This window comes from Rhamphochromis sp. 'chilingali', assembly GCF_963969265.1.
Source record: "Rhamphochromis sp. 'chilingali' genome assembly, chromosome: 5".
Taxonomy (NCBI): domain Eukaryota; kingdom Metazoa; phylum Chordata; class Actinopteri; order Cichliformes; family Cichlidae; genus Rhamphochromis; species Rhamphochromis sp. 'chilingali'.
This window is the reverse complement of record NC_137932.1, coordinates 5,241,558-5,252,248: the sequence shown is the minus strand read 5'-3', so window position 1 is coordinate 5,252,248 and position 10,691 is coordinate 5,241,558. Positions and strand designations below refer to the sequence as shown.

Here is a 10,691-nt window from a genome sequence, read left to right as displayed (position 1 = left end):
ACCACACGGGGGGACCTGGTGAATGACCTGCAGAGAGCTGGGACCAAAGTAACAAAGGTCACCATCAGTAACACACTACAACGGCAGGGAATCACATCCCGCAGTGCCAGACGTGTTCCGCTGCTGAAGCCAGTGCATGTCCAGGCCCGTCTGAAGTTTGCCAGAGAGCACATGGATGATACAGCAGAGGATTGGGAGAATGTCATGTGGTCAGATGAAACCAAAGTAGAACCCCACGGGGGTGGGCGTGGAAAGGATTTTGGCCCGATCCGCCATTTTGGGGGTCTAAGTAACGGTGTGTTCACACCGAACGCGATGGACGCGAATAGAGCGTCAGGTTTACATGTAAAGTCAATGGAAAGGCGCGATGACGCGCGATTGTGGGTCCCGCGAAAATTCGGAAGCAGATTTGCGTCGCGAAAACGCCAAAACGCCAAAACGCGTGAAACGCGCGTCAGTGTAGCGCGTCTGGCGCGTTTGACGCGTCCCCCGCTCGAGTTGGAAAAATCTGAACTCCAGCGTCAAATCGCGCCGCGACAACCAATCAGGAGCCTGGTGACGTGGCTGTTACCTAGGTCAAAGGGGCAGATCCAGCCAAAGCCTTTCATACTTCAATGGAGGGGAAGGCTAATCAATGCGGTAGCAAACAACTCGGAGCTGTACAACACCAGCTGCTTTCAGTACCGAGACAGGAATAAAAAGGACCGAGCTTGGAGGAAGATATGTGAAGAGATCGGGCAACCTGGTAAGTTCATTCATTTCTCTTTTGAAAGTTTTCACTGACCCGGGGAAGCCGCACAAAAGCTAGCAAGCCACCGCTATTTTCCCACTGACGTACAAATACCGTTCTGCTTTTATGCATGTTATCATTTAGGAATATATTTTATTGTTTATTAATAAACAGCACACAGTGGTCCCGCTGTTCATCCGTCACTGCTTTGCTTTTTCGCTGATTTTTTATTGCACAGTACAGCATTGCATTCTGCAGCCTGATTGACAAATCTCCTGCGCTTGCCAAATTTATCACGTTTGGTTTTGATAACCATCGCGTCCAATAGAAAAAACAGCACAAAAACACCCATAACTATGAGCCTCATTCGGAAATACACACCTGCACCGTGAGGGAAAAAGGCGCACGAAAGTGGCGGGCAGATGAAGACAAACCGCGGCATAATAATACTTTTACGTTTTGCAATCTACAAAGGTTTGCACTTTGAGAATCAATTGTGAGAACTGTGACCAGGGGCTAGTTATTCTGAGAACCCCTGCAATAAATGAGGGACCACTGTCTACTCTACGATTATTATATCCAACCTGTTAACATTTAATACTGTATTGATAGAACCAACTGATTCTGCAGCAGAGCATCCCCAGTCCCTGAGCTCCTGCTGCTGCACCCACAGATATGTACAGCAAGCACTGATACCTTTTTAGTCGGTGGGATTCCCTTGTGATCACCTTTACTAAATATCTACAACCAATCTGATTATATCCTGTTATTGTTTTTTTTTTTTTCAATGTTGAAATTAAAATCTAGTAGCAGCCTTCTCATTTCTTTGTGTTTTGTGCTGTTTTACAGGCCCACAGAGGAGGACGGCTCCGAGGCAGATGAGGGACGGGTCCCAGGACGGTCCATCGGCGGTGGAGCTGGCCATCCTGGAGTCCCTGAAGAGGCCACACCAGTCTCCAATGGAGCATTTCCTCCTCAGCCTTGTTCCTGCTCTGGAGAGCAGCTGGTCCTTTTTATTCCTGTCTCTCTGTAAATTCTTATATTTTATATATTTATGTTTAATGTTTTTCTGTTTGAGACTTTTAATATTATTTTAAATAAATGTTTATAATGACTAATGTCTCAGTTCTACTACACAGCAAATGTTGGCACACGACTTGACACATGTAGACTTTATTTCATATTATACTAATGACAAAATATACTGATACAGTGGGATGCAGAAGTTTGGGCAACCTTGTTAATAGACATTATTTTCCTGTATAAATCGTTGGTTGTTACAATAAAAAATGTCAGTTAAATATCATACAGGAGACACACACAGTGATATTTGAGAAGTGAAAAGAAGTTTACTGGATTTACAGAAAGTGTGCAATAATTGTTTAAACAAAATCAAGCAGGTGCATCAATTTGGGCACCACAAAAAAGAAATGAAATGAATATTTAGTGTATATCAATGTGTGTGTCTCCTATATGATATATGGGGTGCCTTTGTCTGGATGTGCTTCCCATCCAGAGCTGCACAGCACAGAGGAAAGTTCCAGCGCTCCTGGAATCCCTCTGTGATGGAGCGCCAGTCTCCAGGTGAAGGCACAGCCATGAAGTCGTCCACTAGACAGTCCCAGATGGACGTCGCTGCCTGGGGGGTGATCTGGCTCACCGTGGACACACCGACTCTGAAACTGAACGCGATGGTCCTGAAGGAGTCCCCGGTGACAAGGAACCTGGACAAAATTGTTCAAAATTAGTATTATGTGTGCTGCAGTTACAAAATACATTATTCAAATTCCAAAATACTTTTGTGATGTCAGATTTAAATCACAAAACATGAATCTTACATAAAACCTTTTGTAATTATAAGGATAATTACAAAATGTATATTAGATAATATCTAAAACAGTTGTGTTTTGTTTTAACTTTAACATATCATAATTTGATTGGTAGCAACTTTCACAACTACAGTGAGCCAATCACTCATAATTCCTAAACATGTCAATCAGGTAGGAATGAAGTGAGACATTAATAGAAATAAAGAGTTGTGTGTTGACATGTAGCCCTTTCCTTGCTTAAATCATTAATATTTTTGAAAAATTAATCTGTGATAAGACAGCTTATCAAGATAGAACCATGTAACTAGAGATGAATCAAACTGTTCACAGTTTTATCTAACTCTGTTTTAATAAAGGCTGTGACCCCTGCTATAGAGTCTGACAGCTGCAGGGATTATATACAAATATTCAACTATCCCAGAATTAAACCAGGTCTAAATAAAAAGGAGTGAGTATCACTACAAAGGTTAACTCAGTGGTCCTAATGCTACAGTTTGATATCAGCAAACACCGAGCGCATACATTGATGTGACACCACAGCCATGCTATCATTCAAACACTGATAACAGCATAAATCGAATTAAATCGGGACTTGATGAGACCTTCTGAGTATCACTAGAAATATTATAAAGAGTCGTCTCTGTACCACAGTTTGCTTTCAGTAAACACCGACAGCATTCACTGTTAGCATAGCACATCCATGTTAGCAGTGTATAACTGGATGGATTAGCATATTAGCACAGATATCAATAAAGGACTACCGTATTAAATAGTTTTACTAACCTCAGGCAGACGGACAGGCGCTCTGCAGGTGGGATTGAGCGTCTGTAGTTGGTGTCTAGGCGGGCAATGCTGGGACCGACTAGGAAAAGCAGGTCCTCAAACTGGCCGACGGTGATAGCGCTGGAATCGGCCGTCATCCAGGCGCAGCTCCTGGAGCAAGTGGTGAAACTCACCAAACTGCTCACGCCTCTGGAGGACCTGATGGACCCAGGTATGGCGAGAACGTCTTTTACGCTGCTGCTCTGCTCTCCACAGTACATAGAGAAGGGAGACTCTCTCTTCAAGCGCTAGCTCGATAGCTGCCATCTTGCAAAACCAGGTCTGGCACAACTCCCTCCCACATTCCTCCCACATTTCCGGTTCACGCGCGTCAAAATATCATATTTTGACGCGCGATGGATTTTTCTTGGACACGCGTTGAGACGCGAATGTACACGCGTCAAATTAGGGGCGTTTGGGGCGTTTTATTCGCGTCCATCGCGTTCGGTGTGAACACACCGTAAGGAGCGAAAGCATAGTCATGGTTCGTACTTGCTGTGTGGTCGGCTGCAATGTTCGATCTTACGACCGGCACGGGAATAAGTTTCGATTGTCTTTTTATGCTTTCCCAACATGAAGGAGCTCATGTATCGGATATTACCAAACGAAGGCGTCTAGCCTGGATAGCAGCCGTGAGACGAGCTGATATCAAGTTCTGTTACGTCTCCAGATATCAGTTGGTGTGCTCAAGACATTTTCATTCCGGTAAGTTCTAAATATGTTCACATCACACTTTATAGCTGAATAATATCATCGTTGGTGGTCTCGGAAGTTATAGAAATTGCGATCAAACATAGAATGGAGTGACTTGATTGGTTGATGTAAAGACAATAAATGAAATGAGACAGGAAGGACACAAATTGGCGTTAATAATTTACCCGATTATCAATGTGTTAATTTGCATGTACTTTACAATTATGGGCATATAATATGATAACGATATTTTAGCAGTTCAATGATAAATGTGTAACATTAATTATGGTGCGGGGTGGAAAATGGCTATTTCACTCGATGCACTCCAGCTGACTTCCTTTGACGACGTACTCAGAGTTTGGCGGCTTGAAAATAGCCAAATCTTGCACCCAGCCATTTGTAAATTGGATGTGCGCCTCCAGTGACTTGTAATTACGAAACTGGTTCGCTGTGTAAGCGCTTACTCCACAAACAAGATACGTGAAGATATCGGGGTAGGACAGTGGCGGTAAGTCGTCTGGGTCTTTACTCCACTGCCGTATTTCATATGGGTCCAGATTTGCGATGCACTCTATTTTTTTTTCAAGTACCGCTGCTTCGCCTCTGGACGCAATCGGTCTCTATACCGTCCGTTTTCTTTTGAGCTGCTTTTAAGCATGTTGCTTGTCGTCGTCGTTCCAACACAGTGTGTTTGTTTTGATTCGTAGACCCCGAAAATGGAGCTGCGCTCCCACAATGCATTGCGGCGTGACGTCAACTCCAAAGCCCTATGGGGCTGTTTTTCTGCCAAGGGGACAGGACGACTGATCCGTGGTAAGGACAGAATGAATGGGGCCATGTATCGTGAGATTTTGAGCCAAAACCTCCTTCCATCAGTGAGAACTTTGAAGATGAAACGAGGCTGGGTCTTCCAACATGACAATGATCCAAAACACACCGCCCGGGCAACAAAGGAGTGGCTCCGTAAGAAGCATTTGAAAGTCCTGGAGTGGCCTAGCCAGTCTGCAGACCTCAACCCCATAGAAAATCTGTGGCGGGAGTTGAAAGTCCGTGTTGCTCGGCGACAGCCCCAAAACATCACTACTCTCGAGAAGATCTGCATGGAGGAATGGGCCAAAATACCAGCTACTGTGTGTGCAAACCTGGTAAAGACCTATAGTAAACGTTTGACCTCTGTTATTGCCAACAAAGGTTATGTTACAAAGTATTGAGTTGTATTTTTGTTATTGACCAAATACTTATTTTCCACCCTGATTTACGAATAAATTCTTTACAAATCCTACCATGTGGATTCATGGATTTTTTTTTCACATTCCGTCTCTCACAGTTGAAGTGTACCTCTGGTGCAAATTACTGACCTCTGTCATCATTTTAAGTGGGGGAACTTGCACAATCGGTGGCTGACTAAATACTTTTTTGCCCCACTGTACAAGGAGCAAACTTTAACGAGCCCGATTACCACCACGACTGGTCACAGCGATCTTGTGGAGAATGGAGTGTCAAGCCATTCCTTGTATACAGCGAGGTGCCTCCTGTGACTGAAGCCTGCCCTTCTCACCACCTGACGAGAGAAAGAAGAAGGACGAGTGGGAGAGAGTGAAAAGGAAAGAAAAGGAGAAGAACCAGGCCTTCTTTTTATGAGTTTGGTATGTTAAACTCACTGCCCTCCACAGAGCCAAGATCCAAAAGGTGATTTTTAGGCATCGTTTAATCACGCCAGAATTTTATCTTACCACCCTAAAAATAATTATTATTTTTAACCATAATTATTGTTATTGGAGCCATAATGAGACTTCGGTTCAGACACTCTGGATACTCTTAAGCTTAATGTTTTCAGGGTTAATGTTGTGACCTGGCATATTTTAATCCAAACCTTGATTTTCTACAAAACTACACAACAAGTGAAAACAAATTGAAAATAACTGCAACATAAAGAATAAACCAGCTGTTGTCTCTGTGTTTAGAGAGTTATGATTGTTTGTTAACTTTTTATTCTAAGACCTCCCTTCGTAACCCCATGATTAATGTTACAACACTATGAACTAGGGGTAATTCCCAATGGCAAAGTCTCCAGAAATATGTGAATAAAGAGAAAAGATGCCCGTGAAAGATCGCAACGCACTTGATGATTGTGAAACAGCTTTAAGTCCTCATGGACTCACTAAGTGGACCCATGAGCAGAGAGACCGGAGTTGGGCGAGTGTGTTACCGTAGACTAATAGGTGTTTTTCCCAATGGCTGCATAATTCCAGTCTGAAAGTCTGGAGCAATAAGTCAGAACTGTTACCTTCCCTCCACATCTCTTCAGGTTTAAGTGTGTTGACTTTCTGTCCAGAAAAAGTTACAGTATGACTTACTTAAAAGGTAATACAAGCGTGTAACACTAAAGATTAAATTGTATTAATAATTCAGGTGGACTATTTTAAACAAGCAACCAACATTTAGCTTCAAAGAATATTATGAGATTAGAATTTGAATATAAAACATCATAAATAATTTTTAAAAGGCTTACCCAGCCTAAAAACTGCACTTGTAGGCTGTAATATATTATATATGCATGTACATGTAGTCTCAGTGGTTGTGATATTTCTTGATATTCAAAATAACTATACAGAGAAACGTATGGTACATTGTTTTTTTAAAAGTTGCATGCTCATAACAAAAGTGTCCATTCACTAGATAGATAGATAGATAGATAGATAGATAGATAGATAGATAGATAGATAGATAGATAGATATCACTAACTGAACATTTTCTCTAAGATAAAAAAATGTCCATTAGCATCTATAGACTGTAAATAAAAGATAGACATGGCCACTGTGTTGTCACCCTTTTGGTACGTGAGGTCCAGGCTTCCAGTCTGTCCCTGCCATCTCGCTGCTACACAAATCACGCAAATCTATGTATCTGCATATCATTTCACATCATATCAAGTTCAAGTTCAAATTTTATTCGCCACATGCAGTGGCAGGTTGCCCTGCAGTGGAATGAACCCGCCCCCCGACCTTACACACACAACACAGACATCACATGGGGATACAAGTCAGAGAACGGTTGCATTACAGAAAAAAACACTGAAATGTACACTACAATGGGAAAGTACAAGAGGAAAAAAAGAGACCTCTACTCATGCTGGGCTATAGGAGGACAGCATGAGAACAGGAAACAAAAAAACTCCTCTGCACAGAAAGCACATAAATGTCCACAGCACAACATTATAGAGCACGTGACCAGCAACAGGGTTGGGTAGGGGGTGAGGAGTAATCCCAGGCAACACAGCAGCCATCCTGCCACTGTGCCGTCTCTCCAGCGCGGGCCCAGACCCGCCTCGTGTTCCCAGGAGGCAACAAGCATTGAAGGCATTGGAAGGGGAGGGGGGGATGTGTGAGTGCTTATCAGTGTAAGTGTATGTGTGTGCGTGTCCATAGTTCAGCTGAGACAGTGTCCTTCGCCCTATCAGGCTAAGTTATCAGGGAGTTTTTGTTCGGCTCCAGCCTTGAGCCCACAGCTGGCACCGAGGGGATATCCGCATTATGATGTTGATGTTGTTGATGTTGATTTTTCTTTTATGCGAGCAGCTCATGAGAATTTCAAAACTGTTCTTTAACACTCCAACACTGGTCTCTCAATCTCCCGTTGGAGAGCCGCGAGCTTCTTTTTGATGGTATCAAACTTGCGCTCCGTGGTCTTGTCATTCTTGTGTTCAGAGAGCCGATTCTGAGAACTCACGACTGCAGTGAGCTGTTCCGCGATGTAATCCAACTTTCGCTCAGAGGTCTTATTCTGAGTATTCACGGCAGCCGTAAGCTTCTCCAAGGTCTTAACCATGCTGCACTCAGTGAGCCCATTCTAAGAAGTCGCGCCTCGTCCCATCGTTTCAATCCCAGCGGGCAGCCTCGGGGGGGTTTGCACAGCCGGTTCCACTTTCTTAATTCTCCGATAAGCCAGGGCCAAGCCAGCTCCGATCAGCAAGAACCCTGTTATCATGGTTCCGAATAGGTAGATAAAAAAAACCTCTCATAGTCTATGCAACCACATTTCTGTTTTCAACGCTTCAAGCAATTACCCAGCTGGTTTCACTTGTCAGTGCGGAAAGCTAAGTTCATCTTTTGTAAACAGGCAACACACACAACAATAGACCCCCTGAAGAACGAATTAGGTTGTTTCTGAAGGTAACATTGTGTTTCTACTTGATAGCAAGGTTTGCCAAAAGAAAAGGAAAAATCAGCCTATTTAATTTTTTATTTTGTTAAGGTACATTTTTCTATTATTGCTGTAAATACTATAGAGAAAAATACTATTGTCATCATCGTCCCCATTAATGAAAAAATGGTCTTGTATAGAGGGCAAATCTCTATACAGCCAAGTTCTGACTGCCTGTATTAAAGCCCTCACAGAAAAGTGGAGGCTTTTAAAGCAGCGGGCACGCGGCCACGGTGAGTCAATAGTATGATATGAATGTAATATCTTATGTGTTTACATACATTTGGCCATAGAGTGTATTTATAAAGGTAGTGGACCTTGTATTGTAACTTTTGTCAGCGTTGCTGGGTTCAAAACAAACTGCTGTAGTCAACAAGTATTGAGAGTTTGCAGCGTGTGCCCTACAAGACACCCTATCTGCGCGATATAGCGCCTTTAGCCCTCTGTCATGACACAATCTTCTCTTGCTTGTAAATTCAGAAATTGGATTTATCACTTTGTGAGTGTGGAGCAGATGTAGTGAAAAGCCTAAAGGCATCCAAAGCTTTGTGTCTATCACAGCTCTAAGTGTTTTTATACCAGTGGTATTTTGCATGAGGAGAAGAGAGAGGTTTTTTGTTGTTGTTAAGGTTTATTGAATTTTTTAAGGCTGAATGCAGATTTATTAATATTACTCTGCCTCATTATTTGCATAAGTTACTGGGTGTACTGCAAGAAAAAAACATTTATATATATATATATATATATATATATATATATATATATATATATATATATATATTATTGGTCTGATGACTGTGGCTGTTTTTCCCAGCTTCTCTCGATTTTGCCGTCCTGCTGTTCTGTTGTTTCAGTTCTGTTGTGTCACCTCACTTCATGCTTTCTATTATTTATTGCCTAATCCATTTTCATTGTTCCTCCTTCTTTCATTTTATTTTGACAACGTGTTGGGCTGCAACTCTGCACTTTTTTGGGGGGAATATTTATGCTTGTATTTATCGCTGTCTTATATGGTCCCTCAGAGTGGTGTTGTTTTTTTCCCATTACTGCGTGAACGTTATTCTTTATCCCCTCCCATTCCCACTCAAGAGAAAAATCTCTCTCCTCCAAGGTTATGCTTGTAAATAAGAGTTTCTTTTTCATCGACCTACATGCATAAACAAATTGAGTTTTTGTGAGTCTCCATGCTGCCAAAGGAATCTTTCAGTTGTCCTTGGGATTCAAAGCTGGCAAAGACAAGAACCATATCATCCTTGGTTAAAAAATAAATTAATAAACAATAATAATATGACTGAAAAATAAAAATGTGCAGGAATAAATTATCATACATATTTTTTATGAATAAAGCTCAAATGGTGGTGCTAAACACTGAAGTCAAGGGGTCCTTTGTGTTACTGTACCGGTTAAAACCCCGGAGAGGTGTTCCAGTAGAAGAGAGCCATATGTTTCCAGTGGCACTTTGAATTCACAGATGACGATGAAAATCCCAGGAGACTAAGAGCTTGTTTGCTTGTGTGTATTTTTTTGAGGGAAAGAGAGTCGGATATTGAGGGAAACTGCTCGGGAGTGTGTGGCAGAGGTTCACCACAGCTGCAGCGGTTACCCAAGTCGGCACAGAGCAGGGTCACCAAAAGCAGAACAGAGCGTAAGCCAATGTGCCACAGCTGAGGCCATCTGCACGGTGAACTGGCCTTCTCTCTGGGAACAAGAGAGTGTGCTCTCGAACCACATATGGGATGTCACATATCTGTGTCAATCATTCATGACTGCATTTTGTGTCTTGGATTAGGAACACAAGTGGGCGCTAAGGGTCTCTTGACTTGGGTCTATAGTTTTCTAATTTTAGACAAACCCTTAAAAAGGTAAAATCCAATCCTTTGGTAATTCATCTCTGTCTCAAGTCCATTTTGAATGCACTTAACCTCTAAATATAGGTCACCTTGGAGAGCTGGATGCCAAATGGCTGCAGCGCATGCCGTAATACCCTCTGATTCCATGTCAGTGAAGGACCTGTGGTGCCTTTCACACCCCCTCTGCCTCTGACCTTACATTTCAGTATCTGAAACAATAAATCAAAACATATTTCAGTATCAGTATTTTTTTTGTAAAAAGATATGTACTAAAGTAGCTGGAAACCCAAGTCTGCTGCAAAACATGCTTAAGCAAGAGTAAATCTAAAAACTAAAGGGGTCTATTTTCAGTTACTGTTTGGTAAACTAGTCTGTAGTTGTGGCAGTGTAGCCTTTATGAATTGATAGACTGTGTAGTGTCAACAACGCAGTCGTGGGACTGCTTGCAAAAACTGGCTTTATTTTCTGTAAGATGTAGCAGCAAAATCAGTGAACACACACAGCAGTGGGCCACTCTTCCATCCTAGTGCGGAGTCCATGCAACTCTCGTTCACAATTTATAA

General features: G+C 42.3%; 1 long non-coding RNA gene across 1 annotated transcript; it reads left to right on the top strand.

The window, feature by feature from the left end:
- Window positions 1-526: 526 nt before the first annotated feature.
- LOC308397019 lies at window positions 527-1,844 on the top strand. Its single transcript, XR_013971681.1, has 2 exons — window positions 527-745; window positions 1,580-1,844. It is a non-coding gene; the product is annotated as an uncharacterized lncRNA (long non-coding RNA).
- Window positions 1,845-10,691: the final 8,847 nt, after the last annotated feature.